This window comes from Tamandua tetradactyla, chromosome 20 (assembly GCF_023851605.1).
Source record: "Tamandua tetradactyla isolate mTamTet1 chromosome 20, mTamTet1.pri, whole genome shotgun sequence".
Taxonomy (NCBI): Eukaryota; Metazoa; Chordata; class Mammalia; order Pilosa; family Myrmecophagidae; genus Tamandua; species Tamandua tetradactyla.
The window spans coordinates 39,596,135-39,612,939 of NC_135346.1; the positions used below are offsets into that span (position 1 = coordinate 39,596,135).

Sequence of the window (16,805 nt, forward strand, 5' to 3'; positions counted from 1 at the left end):
GCCATTATTATCATTATTTTTAAATTGAATTAAGAGAGAAAGAGGCAGAGTCAGTCAAATGAGAGGCCACGTGAAGGTGAGATTCTACTTAGGCCATGGTAGCAGTCAAATTGAAAAGGCTGGTGTGCATAACAGAAATGGAGCAGATGTCTAGTGAGCATGAGAAAACAGAACAGTAAAGGGAAATGCACTATATTCACTTAGAGTCCTTTCTCCCAAAAGGCTAACAGGTGACATCATGAGAGGCAGAGGGAGGAGCCTCCGTGCCTTACTTCCTAATATCGGTTCTTTTTGTTTGTTTGTTTGTATGCTGTATGACTGGAGTCACATTTCATTCTTTTCCCATGGGAGTATCCCTTTACTACGGCACCATTTGTTGAATTTTTGTTTGTTTTTGGGAAGTGCATGGGCCAAGAATCAAACCCTGGTCTCCCACATGGCAGGCGAGAATTCTACCACTGAACTACCCTTGCACCCCCCAATATCAGCTCTTAAGTGCTCTAGCGGGACTTAGTTTCCAGTCTTTGGTTGACCTAGACATCCATATCCCTTCAATTGAGGCACACTACCTAAGTCAGTGTGAATGGGTATCTGTCCCTGGCAACTAAAAGAACTTTGACCGTGTACCAGCTGGAGTGCCTTGATCCCCTTCCCTCTGCTTCTGTTCATCTCTTTAAGGTCTTGCAGTTGTAGCATATTAAGAAAAAACTTTTCAGAGCAAACTCACTGCTATCACAGGCTAGTCTGTGGCATGAGTTGTTTATTCATGTATAGACTGACATAATGTCTGATACCTAAACAACTGCAAAACAGTTGTTCTGGCTTTCAGTATGAATGTAATGCAGGGTGGATGGACTGCATCTGGATTGACCCTTGTCCAGAAACCAGGTCCTAACTCAGCATGCGTTTTCTGAGTCTTCTTGCTATTCACAGATCTCATAACAGCCCATCCTTAGACCACAGTGTCCCCCGTTGTTCCCCCCCCCCCCACCCGCCGCCTTGCATTCTTCATTCCAAGGCATTGGAACCAACGTTTGCATTCTTAGAATTTATAAGTCTTTTCTCCCCAAAGGCCCACGTGGTAGTCATTTTGATAACAGACCATTCTGATTTAAAGAAAACCTCATTTTCTGTTCTGAATTGCATTTCCTTCTTTTGCAGTAGTTCCTTAAGCAAATGTATGGGCTGTTTGCTATGCTTTCAACCTTCATGCATTTTTAATGATTTACAAGGAAAAGATTTTTTCCCCTCCTTTCTCCTTTTTTTATAATAAATTTAATGACTTAATACACATCAAGTGGAATTGTTGGTTTGTGGTGACGGTTTTATAATTCCAAGTTCAAGGGTTTTTTTTCTATTTAATTATGCACAATAACTCTCATGGAATATAATGCAATAACAAAAACATGCACCAATGTTGGCATAAGAGTCTGTTGTTTATTAGTATTGGTTCTGTGCTTTATGTTTGAAATAAAATATTTGGAACTAATGTTGGCCATGTTTCCTCCAAACTAGATAAAAAAAAACTTCTTTTCTGAAAATACCATGCTCCAATCTTTGGCGATAAAAGCCAGCAACTCTTGAGATAGCAAATTAAATTTTATTTGTAGAAAGCACTGTGCTATGTTTTGTTGCTTGCTCAGAGTTATTTTTTAATACTAATAATTTCATAAAGTGAAAGACTGATACATTGACCTGTGTTCTCCAAGGCACCAGAGGATTTTCCAAGGTTAAAAGGCACAACTTGCTGAAAGGTTGTTTGTTTTATATCCTAATCCATTACTTATTTCTCTTGCTTTCTTGCCAGATCTGGCCTTAGCTAGTGGAATCATTTTTGCATTTTAGAAAACATAAGGTGATTGAGTTATCAGAATCTGCAAGCTATGCATTTAAAACTCTCGTAGATAAGGACAGGTTTTCTTAAGATCCAACACATTTGAGGTTTGTATTGGTGAATGTAAAATTCTCCCCATCCTGTACCTTTTTTTTTGAAAAACAAAATTTGAATTTTTTTTAGTAGAAAGGAAGTGGAGTTCAGTCTCATTAAATGAATTCAGCAAGGATACTAGTTCAACGTTTCCACACAGGGTGAAAATGGGTTTCAGCTGCAGTGAATATGCATTATCCAAAGTCCCTAGAAAAGCTGGGCTCAGGGTTCTAGACCTGAACAGGGTTTCTGAGAATGACGGGACTTTGCAAGCGTGGAACAGAACTGGCCTGAGGGCTTCAGAGAGTGTGGAGCTAGTTGGAGCTAAAAGACAACATCGAGGCAGAAAATGAAAGACAAAAGCCAAGCAGATATTCTTAAAGAAACATCATTTTGATGGAGCTGGGTGGGAAGTTAGAACCAGGTACACGATGATAGGATGGAACCTGGAAGCTCCCAAAGAGAACAAGGATGGAGAACAGAGGTGGAGCCTGGAGAGATTCTGTGATGTCCTGAAGAGATCCAGAAGACTCCTCAGGGAGTGCCTGTGCCCTTATTGTGTGTGTGGGGGGAGTATATTGCAGTGGTTAAAGGCACACACTTTGGAGTAAGATGGACATGGGTTCAAGTCACCCCTCTCCCACCCAAAAGGATGTGAACAAGTCAGGTTACTCTAATACTCTGGTTTATGTGTGAAATAAAGCAAGTAAAATAAGCCACTTTAGAAAGGCTGATGTAAAATGTAAACAAGATCATGCTATCGTTAGTTATTATTAGTGCTGAGTCAAACAAGAAAAGCCACTGTCAGACTATTTTAATTTAAAAATATTATTTTTAATTATATACACATACATATTTGTATCAACAGAAATAGGTTTTTGTGCTTTTTAACATAGCGTACATCGTTGGGCAGCTTATACTTTTATTTTTTATCATATATTTTTAAACTTTTTCCTTTTCATAAACTTTTTCTAAATTGAGGCCTAATAATAATAATACAGCAAAATGCAGAGCACTTAGGTGTACAGTTTGATCAGTTTAAACAAGCACTTTCATTGGTGTGACCATGCCATTATCAAGATACATTGTACTTCCATTACCCAGAAGGCTGCCTGTGCTTCATTCAACCCAGTTTAATGCTGCCACCACTCACCAACCCAGAAACAAACAGCGAATTATTGAATTATCACAATAGATGAGCTTTTCCTGTCTAGAACTTTATGTAGGTGATTCAGTGTGTATTCTTTCTATCTGTGTTGTTTTGCAATGAAAAATTTTTTTTGGCTATTTATCCATGTTGCTATGTGTTTATGTTGCTATGGTTCATCCATTCCTTTAAATTACTGAGTAGTACTCCATTCTACCACTTTTTGTCCCCCCATTCTCCTGTCAGTGGACAATTGGTTTGTCATCAGTTTGGGGCCATTTAAGTCAAGTTGTTATGAAAGTTCTTATCCATGTCTTTTTAAAGCATATGTTTTCATTTCTCTTGTTATTTATCTAGGAATGAATTGCTAGTTCATAGGTAGGTATAAGTTTAACAGTGTGAAAAACTTACCAGACTGATATCCAAAATGGGTATACCATTTTACTCTTCCATTAGCAATGTATAAGAAGTCTAAGTGTTTACAGCCTTACCAAAGGTTGATGTTGTCAGTCTTAATTTCACCATTCTATGGGGAAGTAAAGGTTTTACATTATGGTTACAATGTCCTTTTAACAGATTAACCTTTTTGTCATTATGAAATAGCTCTCTTTTTCTCTGGTAATACTCTTTATTTTGAAATCTACTTTATCTGGTATCAATACAGCCACTCCAGATTTCTTACAAATAGTGTTTTCTGGAATATCTTTTTCATCCCTTTACTTTTAACCTATCTATGTCTTTATATTTAAAATATTTATTTTTTTGCAGACAGTATATATTAAGGTCTTGCTATTTTTGTCCAGTCTAACAATATCTGCCTTTTGATTGGAGTGTTTAGTCAATTACATTTATTATAATTACCAATATGGTTGGGTTTAAACATAGTACTCTATGACTGTAATCTGATTGTCCCAGTGCCTCCTTTGATCCATTATCCCTTCTTTCTTGCCTTCTTTGAGATTAAATGAGGATGGTTTAGATGACTATTTCATCTCTTCTATTAGATTTTAGCTATTCCTCTTTGTTTTATTTTTTAGGGTAAACAATGTACATTTTTAACTAATCACAATCTATCATAAATTAATTTTATATTACCTCACATGTAACATAAGAACTTTCCAATGGTATGCTCCTATTGACCTCCTCCTATCTTTTGATATCTTGCTGTCAAAATTTTACCTCTCTCTATATTATAAAACTCCATAACTCATTAAAAAACATTTTGACTTTAGTGAGTCAGTTAACTTTTAAAGAAATTAAGAAACAACAAAAAAATGTATTTTATTTTTTACCCATATCTAACCATTTTGAGCACTGTTCATTTCTTTGGGTTGATCCAAGATTCCATATAGCATCATTTTCTTCAAACTGAAGAACTTTTTTTTTTTTTAACATTTCCTGTTTTGTAGGCTATGAATGTTCTGTTTTCTATTTATCTAGAAATTTCTAGATTTTTGCTTTCATTTTTGAAGGATATTTTTATTGAATATAGAATTCTAGGTAGAGATTTTTTTCTCCTTTCAGTACTTTAAATATGTTGTTCAGTGATTTTCCATTGTTTCTGACAAGGAGTCATAGTTCTCCTGGTTCCCTTGTATGTAACACGTCCTTTTACTCTGCCTGCTTTTGAGATTTTATTTTTGGCTTTTAGCCATTTGATTATAGTGGACTTGGATATAGTGTTCATTATGCTTGTCCTTCTTGATAATTTCTTTGTTTAATATTTTTCATCAAATGTTGGAAATTCTTCACCATTATCTCTGCAAATAGTTTTATTTCTTCTGCCACAGAAGTCCTCTTCTTCTAGGACTCCAATCACACAATGCTAGACTCCTTGATATTTACTCACAAGTTACTGATTCTCTCTTCTTTTTTAAAAGCTTCTATGTAGGTCAAATCAAATTGTTTCAATTGCCTTGTCTCCAAGTTCCCTGATCTTGTCTTCTGCAAGGGCCCAGTCTGTCCTTAAACTCACCCATTGGCTATTTCACTTTATACATTGCATTTTTAGTTTTAGAATTTAGTTCTTTTTTTAAAAAATACTTTATATTTCTTTACTGAGATGTCCTACTTATTCCCCCCATTATGTTCATGTTTTCCTTGAACTCCATGAACATATTTATGAAAGCTGTTTTAAAATCATTGTCTGCCAATTTAAGATTTCTGTGTTTCTAAGTTTGTTTCTGTAGACTGATTTCTATTTTCATTATGGTTCTCATTTTCCTACTTTATTGTATGTCTCCTCAATTGTATATTGTCTTTATGTTGTTGAGTGATTGGATTTTCGTATCTTTATTTGGAAGATGCAATATTTTTCTAAAAGGCATCCAATTTGTATGCAATTTTGATCATTTTAAAGTGTTCTAAAAGCTTTGTTTGGATAATTCTAGGGTAATCCTTTCACTTTGGTTAAGGAACTCTGCTCCCGAGTTGGGGTTCGTCTAACGTCTCAATGGTTGCCTGGAATGTTCAGTAGCCTCTTGTTGATGAAATTCTAGTTCAGTGTGCCTGGAATCTCCATTCCACTTACAGCTCTTCAATTATTGTTCTCTGCTAGGCTTGTGAAATCTCCCATGCAGGTGCAGCTTAATATTTAGCCCAGTACTCAAGGGAATCCCTATGTGGATTTCTGGAACTACTTCTTGGCTTGGCTTCCACTTCTCTGGGAAGCTTACCCACAAATTCCAATTACCTCAGCAACTCCGGTCTCTCAACACCGTCTCCTCATCATGGTGAGATCTCTGTACTCTTGATTCCTTCTCCCTGTACACCAGTCTGCCAAGTACTTCCAGGCAGAAAGCCATGGTGATTGTAAGCTTCAATGTGTGTGTTTTCCTTCTTTTGAGAGCACGGTCCTGTTCCACGTCTTTTCTTTTGTTGTTTCAAATCCTTGATTTATTATTATATGCTATCTATTAAGAAATCTAACAAATGGCTGCTATGCCTTTATATATATTAACCCAGATCTCTATAAATTGAGGCAGCATGATAATTCAAAATTACTTTAGAGTGAAAACAGAATTAAAGAAAAATCACAGCTATTGAATTAAAACATTACACAAATATTTGTATAATTGTAGAACTTATTTGCATAACTGACACTGAATAATACTCAATCAAATCCGTGCCCCAAACTAAATTTCCCGGGAATCATTAAGAGGCTAAGCAACTTTCATAATGGTTTAGAGTTGTGTATTAAGTCAGAAAAAATATAAAGTCCAATTTATCATTGTGCTATTAAGTACTTGACATACTGTAAGTTACACCAGGACTTCAAAGAATGCTACTAGACTCACAGCTGCAAGTGAGCAGCCCAGGAAAAAGTTGAAAATAGGCCCAATTCAGTAACAGGCTTTATGTTAGAATTTATATTATTGAAGTAAGTATGATAATGAGTGGATTTCAGAAAGGATTTTATTTTTTAAAAGGTTCATAACTTTGGATACCATTTTGCTCCTCTGCCCTTACCTCCTTGACTCTCACACTGAATTTTCCACAACATGGATTACATGGATTATCTTAAGGGGAGTTCATTCTTTTCATATTAAATTAAGTAAGATATTAGTGTCCTTCCCACCTCAAATCCACAGGGGAATATCATTAGTGATACCTAGGGAAGAAGAGCTCAAGCGGTTGAAAATTCAGTGGTGTAAAAATGCAGTGTCATCATATGTTAACTAACAATTTTTTTCCTATATTGCTGAATTTGTGACATGGTCACACCACTCCCCAATACCCAGGAAAGTGGCAGAAGGGGAAACAAAACAGCAAAGAGAGATAAAATAGTTTTTGACCTCAATATTGCAATATCCATTTAAGTGAAATATCTGGTGCCGGTTTATTTACAACATTCTCAGTTTTATGCCAAGAAAATTTTTTTGAATTAGCTATGTGTTTATAATCTTCAAATTGAGTTATTTCTATCATAAGCTACCCTTGAAACTAATTCCAGGTAGAGACATGGTCATCCTCCAGAAATTTTTCTCTCTTACTTCTTTGACTATCTCCAAAAATTCAATGGAAATATTTAACAACTTACTTTGAAATATGTAACCTGTACCTCCACTCGCCTGAAAAGTTACTGTCATTTTCATGAAGCTTTCCTATTTTGTATTACTGTTTCTGATCTACAACAGGAAACATAACGAAGTTCACTTAAATAGTGAATTTTATTTAATAGGTAGCCCAAAGATGATAAAATGGCAAGTGGCTTAATAAAATTTGGTGAACTGGATTTAGAATGGTCACTATCTGGCTACAGCACAGGAGTAGAAGGTATCATCTTTTGGACAAAAGCATGAGGTTTTAGTCCATGCTAACAGAAGTATAAATAAATCACCTTCATTACATTTCAGACTTGATTTTTAATGCACCATACAAACTGTCCAAAGTGTACAATCAATGGCTCACAGCATTATCACATAGTTATGCATATTTCACCATGATCAATTTTAGAATATTTTCACTACTTCAGAAGAAATAAAAAGAAAAAAGAAAACCCAAATCTTTCTGTGCCAGTTTGAAACTGTGTCATACACCAGGAAAGCCATGTTCTTTGATCCTCATGTAGTATTGTTGGGTGGTTTATTTTTGGTTAAGTTGTTCCCAGGGAGATTAGACCTACCCAACTGTGGGTGGGACCTGTTGATTGGATGGTTTCCATGGAGACATGTCTCCACCCATTCAGGGTGGGTCCCTTCCTGGAATCCTTTAAGAGGGAAATATTTTCAAAAAACCTTCAAAGCTGGACCAGCAGAGACCATTCGAGATGCAAGACCCAGCCAATGTCGCCATGTGCCTTCCCATGAGATGTTAAGCAAGCCAGAACCTGGAGGGAGCCAACGGAAACCAAGAGATGAAAGCCAGCCCAGGAGAAGCCAAGTGAGGGACTTCCATAGGAAACAGAGGCTGAAGGCAGTGGAGGCTGGGAGCACAGTACCAGCAGATGCCAGCCAGGTGCCTCCACAGATGCTAGAGGGGTTCCAGACAGCATCAGCCTTTCTTGAGTGAAGGTAACTTCTTGTTGGTGCCTTAATCTGGAACATCTTCATGACCTTAGAACTGTAAACTTGTAGCTTAATAAGTTCCCTTTTAAAAAGCTGTTCCATTTCTGGTTTATTGCTTTCCAGAAGCATTAACAAACAAAAACACCTCCAATATCCCCCTATTATTGACCATAGTATTTGTGTGGTACACTAGTTACTATTGATGAAAGAGTGTTAAAATATTACTGTTAACTATAGTCCATGGTTTACAGTAGGCACATGTTTTCCCCAAACAGACTTGATTTTAACTCTTAAAAGCTTACACGTTCTAATTTCATTTAGACCCTTTAATTAGAGTAAAAATATAAAGTTATTGACCTTTTAATCTGATCTGTATAAATGCACAAAAGGTTGCTCTATTCTTATTTTTTTATATAAACCCAAGCTACTTCAGTAATCTTTCTTTTTAGTCACCTTAAAAACTATTCAAAATGGAGTTTGGGCATTTTATTGCACATAGTCCTTTTACAGGACTTTTGAGCTTTAAAACAATATCGTGCTTCCTGCTTTCCCTATTTTTGGACTAACTGAGGTAACAAAACTGCATATGGCTCTTTTTTAAATCCACGAACTAGGAAAGTGTTCTAGTTCGCTAGCTGCTGGAATGCAATATAACAGAAATGGAATGGCTTTTAAAAAGGGCAATTTAAAAAGTTGCTAGTTTATAGCTCTAAGGCCAAGAAAATGTCCCAAATAAAATAAGTCTATAGAAATGTCCAATCTAAGGCATCCAGGGAAAGGAACCTTGGTTTAAGAAGGTTGATGAAGTTCAGGGTTTCTCTCTTTCTAGTGAGAAGGCATATGGCAAACAGGGTTAGGGTTTCTCTCTCATCTGGAAAGGCATGTGGTGAGCACTGCATTGTCTGCTAGCTTTCTCTCCTGGCTCCCTTTCATGAAGCTCTCCGGGAGGCGTATTCCTTCTTCATCTGCGAAGGTCACTGGCTGGTGGACTCTCTGCTTCATGGTGCTGCAGCATTCTCTGTTCTCTCAGAATCTCTCACTTTCTCCATGTTTCCTCTTTTATAGGACTCCAAGAAACTAATCAAGACCCACCCAAATGGGTGGAGACATATCTCTACCTAATCCAGTTTAACAACCACTCTTGATTGAGTCACATCTCCAGGGAAAGATCTAATTACAGTTTCATACATACAATACTGAATAGGGATTAGAAGAAATGGCCACCTTTACAAAATGGGATTAGGATTAAACCATAGCTTTTCTAGGGTACATATATCCTTTCAAACCAGCACAGAAAGGTAACCAGCATCTCAAATAGGTAAAAGTTGATTGCAATCAACTTCACAGATGAAGGGTATTATACTCCAGACTATGTCTAATGTATCATAAAAGAATTTTAAGTACCAGTTTGAAATTACCAATTAATATTGCTAAAGAATAGATTCTTTTTCTTGAGATGCATCTTCTGAGCATAAGCATGCTTCTAACTTGTATCTGAAGAAAAAGTAGTCTCACAAAATGGATACTGTTCAATTGTTCTATCATAATACACTTTCATTTCAGATTCACTCTAATGATGAGATGGATGTCCATAGATACCTAGTCCCACAGGGCATTGGCACTATGCTGGTATAAAAGCAATATCCTGGCTACAGTAATATATTGTAATTCATAACCATCAAAACTGAGATGGAGGGTGCTCCCAGATACACACAGGTCTGCAACATCTTTTAAGATTTGCATTTTAAGAATTTTCCATCATGACTTAATCTCAAATAGCTATAATTTCCAGCTCCTATCTGACCCTGAGCAACATAAAGAAGGGTCCATTTTCTGGAATTTCATCCTCTTAAAAAAAATTCATTAGGGATTTCACTTGAGATATTAGAAGTATCAGAAGAGCTCTTCCGGGAAGTTGCCAAAATTGGTGAGTGTTTAAACTACTTCCTCAATCTGTAACTATTCATTACTCTCCACAGGGTGCAGAGCCACACCAAGACAATCTGATTCTGGGGGCCCATGGGCTGCTGGCAGCATTACCAGACAAACACTGTGGACCTTTTGCCCAATGGGCTCAATAGCAAGTTCCTGAGACACTGGGGTTTAAAAGAGAGAAAGAATTTATTACTAGGCATGTAGTAGGAGAACAGATGGCCTAGTAGTCCCAAATCTGTCTCTCCAAACTGCAGTAATTCTGATAGTTTTATTAGAGAAAATGATGGGCAAGGTTTAGGATAATAAGCATAGTGGTCCCAGCCAATGAAATTGGAGGTGATATAATTATTGAGCATGTGCAGATTGATTACATGCTTAATCACAGAACATATGGAAGAAAATGGCAGCCTTAATATGATGGACATGATTTTTAGTATTACACATAGGTGATTTGTAGGTTAAAGTCTAAGCTACTGCACATATCAGACAAAGTCCATTTTGATTAGATCCAGTCTCGGTTATCAAGATGACTTTGGACTTGGGGTGGGTTAGTTCTGAGCTCACCCAAGACCCTTCATTAATAAACATTAAAGGCTGTCTTTAGTGTTTTTAAGACTCTAAAGTTGAAAAACTGGATAACTGGGTACCAATGAAGGTTATTCACAAGGTTTTTATAATTACAGGGGCAGAAGGTAAAGCTATACAATCATTATCAGAGATCAAGGTAGCTGGATTACAGCTTAAAGATTTCAGGTACTTCCCTCTGTCTACTCCAATATACCAGAAATCAAAAAAGAATATTTATAATGATGATTCAGCAATCAAAATCATCCCTTGAATCATGACTTCTCGGTTACAGCAGAGAAGCCAGAGATCCTGCCCTGTCTCTTTTCCAATGGCTGAGAAGGGTTATTTCCATATATGTCATCTTGTTTTTTTTTAACTGTTGATGGCAGGAGAACTAGTCTCATTCTAGTTCCTCCCTCACAGCCAGTAGTGAAACTTGTTCCTTCTTTCTTGACCCTCCATTGAATAACCTGTCATCCTATCACACCACTTTTGCCAAAGTCATCAATGACCTCCACTTTGCTAAAATCAGTTTATTCACCTGTCCTTAATTTACTTGCACAAACAGCAGCATTTGGTACAGTTGACTAATATTTGCTCCTTGAAATACTTTCTACTCTTAAATTCTAGGACAACAGCCTTGACTGGTTGTCTTCTCCCCTTTCTGAATACTCCTTAATCTCTTTTTACTGACTCTTTATGTTCGCTCTGAACTTTAAATTTTGGGAGTATTGTAGGGCTCAGCCCTTGAACCTCTTCTTTTTTTCTATATACATGCCCTTCCTTTCTTATCTCATCCTCTCAGTGTTTTCAATACTCCCAAATTTATATCTTCATTTTGTTATTCTCCCTTGAACTCCAGGTTTGTTTATCTAATTGCCCGCTTGACATTTCCTCTTGGAAGTCTCATAGGTTTCTTAAATTAATGTGAAAAATCTGAGTTCCAGATATCCCATCCCTCCCTTCATTTCCATACCACCCAAACAAGACCCTCCTCCAGTCTTCTTTATTCCAACCAGAAGCACTAGTTGAACTAACAATTCTTCAGTTCACTCAGGCCAGAAACCTTGGTGTCATCTTGGCTCCTTCCTTTCTCTTACACCTCATATATGACCTAGCACCAGTCCCTATCAATTCTACCTTCAAAATATTTCTATTAATCAGCCAATTCTTGTCACCCCTGCTGCCAACCTATCATCAACTCTCATCTGACTCATCGCACTAGCCTTCTGACTGGTCTCCTGCTTCTACGTTTATTACCTGAAGTCTCTTCTCAATATAGGTGAGCATGTGATCCCTTTAAAACATACATCGGATCATGTCAGTCCTCCAAATGTTTCTTCTGTCTTACTTGAAAGACAAAGTATTTTTTCTGCATCCTTCAGGGTCCACACACATTTTCATATGCCCTAAACTCAAGTATTGCCTTTACAGAGAGGGCTTTCCTGACCACACTCTACACAAATATCATATTCACCCATAATTCTTTTCACCCTGTTTTATTTTTTTTCCTTATGGAGTTTTCTATTATCAGAAGTTATATATTTATTGTTTATTATCTATCTATTTCCCTATAGTAAAAGCTCTGTATTGGCTCCAGAACATGCCTGGAAAATAGACAAGTTTTTGGTGACTCTTTGTTGAATGAACACTTTCTGTTATCCTTAGTAATTTTTCAATCTGTTTGTATTTGTGCATGTATGTATGTATTTAATTGATGAATCTCATCTCCTCATCTCCTCATTTACAGGCTTTTGTAGGATAGTGATCTGACTTAAGCATTTTTTAATTTTCAACACCATGCAGGCTTTAGCATATGTGATTTTTTTTTTAAGAAAAAAAGGAGACCCAGAGTTCAATTATGAAAAAAATCCGGTCATGTGAATGACATATTTGGGGTATCACTGGGAACTGGAAGGGGCACAGAGTTCTTTTAATTCTGTCTAACAAAGCCACAGACTGATGTTAAGGAATGTTTGTGCAATCTCGTCGGTGTGGAATCAGTTACCCAAGGAGAATTTGCAAAGACCCGCAATCATCATAAAACCTTCATAACCACAAGACCTCTTCAAAGTCATCCTCTCAGTGACTACTGCCTTTTTAAGCCAGCTCTTATATTCAGAGAAGGGATTGTAATGCCTCCAGCCTCGAAGAAACGCCTATTCCTGCAGCTCATTTATTTCACTTCTGTGGTTCTGCAAAGGAAGAACAGAGGTAAGGACACCCAAGTCTGTGATTAGGAATTCTAGTGTCCCACAATATACACGGAGAGCTCCAAGAAACTGACCATTTGCACAGCCCTGTTTCTTGAGAAACAATGTCCAGCTATCTCCAAACCCTTGGAAATTGATTTCCACAAGACAGTCCTCTGATTTATCATCCTGGGCATTCCGATACCTGTGGCCAGAGAAGGAAAGGACACATCCACTTTGTAAAAGCTCTGAGGGGAGAGTGCCCTGTGGGCTGGGTGCTGGCAGCCATGCAGCAGTGGATGCTGGAGTGCTTTTGTGCATCTTGTTTGCAACTACATATGCAGCTCTAAACCAGAGCTTAGGGCATAGGAGGCACTCCAAAAATAAATACTGCTTGGAAGGGAGGATGAAATAAAGTAGTGGAAGGAATGAAATGAAGGAAGGGAGGGAACATAAAAAAAAAGCCAGAGCTTATTGTTATTGGATGTTGGCTGCCAGGTGGGGATGGAGGGACATTTCGGCTGGTTTTACCACCTGGTTACCCGATGTAAAGCAGGAACATAACTTTCACTTCACTCTGAATTCATACGTTCATGTTTTCTTAGCATTTATTTTCTCTCCTAACCTGTAAACCCCAAGAGGATAGAAACTATATTTCTCTTGGACTATGGATACCATTGCTTTGACATACATAAAGTATCTGACATCTGAACCCATCCTGGGCAAGAAACTAACTGGGACCCTACTTTAAGCTGGTCTAAAGAGATTTCATGTTTGTAGTCCCCTCAGGTTCTAGTTTGGTGCTTGGCACAAGGTGGGGGTTTCATAAGTATTTCCTGGATGAAAATGTATGAAAAAGCCTGAGAGTAATGGCATCTTTCTTATGTTTTGGGGATTCATTAGAAAAATGACTTCACTGAATGTGAAACGGAAGCACCAAGACTTTTCCCATATTCAGTTAACTTTCTCTAACTAATGTGGTGAGCGATGCTAGCATAAAGCATACCAGACATGATAGGGGGATTCCAACCTGCACACAATATGGGGGATTTATCAGAATCCTCAAACCTCCCTTGAAAATATTCCTAGGCAGGTCACATCTTGATCTATTTGCCATTTGTAAGGTAAAATACTATCATGAAAAGGATTATTTAATGCTATAAGGAAAAGTCCTACTTCTACCAACTAATAAATATCAGATTACCCACTTCAACTTCATGGGGAAAAAAGAATCATAAAGTAAGATCACAGTCTCCTGTGATTTTTGAATCAAAATGGAAATTAAGAGAAGAAGGTTTAATAATTCCTCATATTTGCTCTTTGGGACGTCTGCTATTTGGCAAGAATGGGCCCAGCCTACACTGGAGGATGGGCAGTACAGATGAGGTTCCTTTGCATCATCCAGACTTCCAGTGATCATTAATGCAATCTTCTGTGCTCCAGGGTTGTGCAAATACAATGTCTCCCTGATGGTCTCACAGCATAAGACAAGGCAAAGCTGGAAGAACAGCTTGCCACCACTGTCTAAGCCCTATTTTAAGAGGTGAGCTAGGGTACCTCTTAGGGTAACCAAGTGCCCTGTGTGGCCTTGCTGCCTCTAGGTTCACTTGCCCCATGTCTATTGATGGCCACCTTTAACATACTGCAGATAGATCAAAATGCCTCTTCTAATCTTCCAGAGAAAGAACATTCAAAACCCCCCTTGGCTACTTATACCAGGGGATATTGTTCAGCACCCACAGAAATTTCAGAAAGCATTTGATAGTGACTATAGGGTGGCCACACTGAAAACATTTGAATGCATTTAATACATTTAAAATATTTGATAAACTATGAGCATGCATTATGCATATGGATATATAATAAATGTATTATTGACATGATAATACCATTTATGATAAAATAACAGTATTTCTATTTCCAGACTTTAAGCCAACTTGTATAATAATTTTAATGAACCTACTCTATAACCCTCCAGTTCCAACTCTCATCATCTTACATGTGTGCTCAAACAGGCACAAATAAAGATGTGCACTGCACTGGCCCAAAATTAAAAAGATCCTAAATATTCATTAATACAGGTCTGGTTAAATAAATAGTATGTGTGGCAGACAAATTCTGGATAAAATATAAAAACAAAAACCTGAGAGCTTGTAGAGGGTGAATAACAATTGGCAGATTTTATAAAGGAGTCAAAATTTAAATAAAGGGATTAGCATCCCTGAGTTTCTGATTTCTGTGGCTTCTCCTGAGAAAGGGCTTCAGGTACAGTGCAGTGTGGGATGGCAAAGATGCTGCAACATCTCACCATCTTTCTGGTCTAAGGAACCAGCAGCAGAAACTGAACACTGCCAGTGTTGATCTGGAAGGCCGTTTTTAATGACACTTCACAGGTTTCTGACATGATCTAATAACGTGTATAAAGATGAATGGAATGAAGATATTGGGCCCTTTCCCTTGGGAAAAAATATGAATGTAAGCAGGGGCATACAGTAATCTACATTATTACAGAAGTTTTACAGGTTCTTTGTTAATTCAATTTTATTGAGATATATTCACATACCATATGATCTTCCAAAGTATATAATCAATGGTTCATAGTATCATCATATAGTTGTACATTCATCTTCACAATAGATTTTTTCATATTTTCATTATGTTATAAACTATAAAAATAAAAGTAAAAGTAAAAAAGAATATCTAAAACATCTTATACCCCCTACACTCCCCTATTACTTATTTATTTTTTGTCTGTAGTGTCTTACTCATCTGCAGTGTCCATACAGTGGATGAAAGAAGTGTCAGTCACAAGATTTTCGCAATCACATGGTCACACTTAAAAGTTATGTAGTTATGCAATCATCTTCAAGAATCAAGGCTATTGGATTACAGTTCAACAGTTTTAGATATTGCCCTCTAGCAACTCCAATACATCGAAAACTGACAAGGGGTATCTATAATGCATAAGAATAACCTTCATAATGACCTTTCAACTCTATTTGAACTCTCTCAGCCACTGTGAACTTTTTGTTTCATTTCTGTTCCCACTTTTGGTCAAGAAAACTTTCTCAATCTCACAATGCCAGGGCAAGGCTCATCCCCAGGAGTCATGTCCCACATTGTGAGGGAGATTTGCACCCTTGGGAGTCATGTCCCATATAGTGGAAAAGGCAGTGAGCTTACCAGCAGAGTTGGCTTAGAGAGGCCACATCTGAGCAACAAAAGAGGTTCTCTAGGGGTGACTCTTAGGCATAATTATAAACAGGCTTAGCTCCTTTGCTGGAATAAGTTTCATAAAGTTTATCCCCAAGATTGAGGCTCGACCTATTAAATTGGTAGACCCCAATGCTTGTGAGAATATTAGCTTTTCCCCAGGTGGGGAAGTGTAATACTTACACATTTTTCCCCAGTCCCTCAAGGGGACTTTGCAAATACTTTTTTTCATCTTCTGCCCAGATTACTCTGGGAACTGTCAGGGCATCACACTAACCAATAAGATCTCTCTCCCTATTCAAGATTCCACGTAATTATGATGTTCAGATAAACTGACCATATAAGTTAAATTAGATGGTTTGCTACAGAAATATAAATTTTGCACCAAATAAACATCTCTTCTTTTGGTATCACCCAGAAATGGAAGTTTTGAAATACAATCAATATCATCCTTTACCTTTTAGTCTGATTTACTTTAGTCCTAACCAGATCAGCTTCATCCATATCTATACTTGAAGTCTGATCTCTTTTTCAGCATTTTAAACAGTTGCTGTAAAACTTTCATAGCTGGAAAACTCTAACTCTGAACCTCAGTATCACAGAGATGCCTGAAGTTCCAGGTAACAATCAGGTTATACATAAATAGCTCAGTATCTCAGAATTATAAATAACAGCTATAATTTAGTAATAGATGTGACTGCTGTGAAAGTTTATAATCCAGGAACTTTACCATAAGCCTTCTTCTGATAACCTATGCTCTCAAATTCAATTCTCAGCGTTTGCACATTGTAGTTAGTTCATATTAGTGAGACATTATA

At 37.3% G+C, this 16,805-nt stretch overlaps 1 pseudogene; it reads right to left on the reverse strand.

Moving 5' to 3' along the window:
* Window positions 1-9,463: 9,463 nt before the first annotated feature.
* LOC143664325 (UPF0669 protein C6orf120 homolog) overlaps window positions 9,464-16,805 on the reverse strand; it is a 73,647-nt pseudogene continuing 66,305 nt past the window's right edge.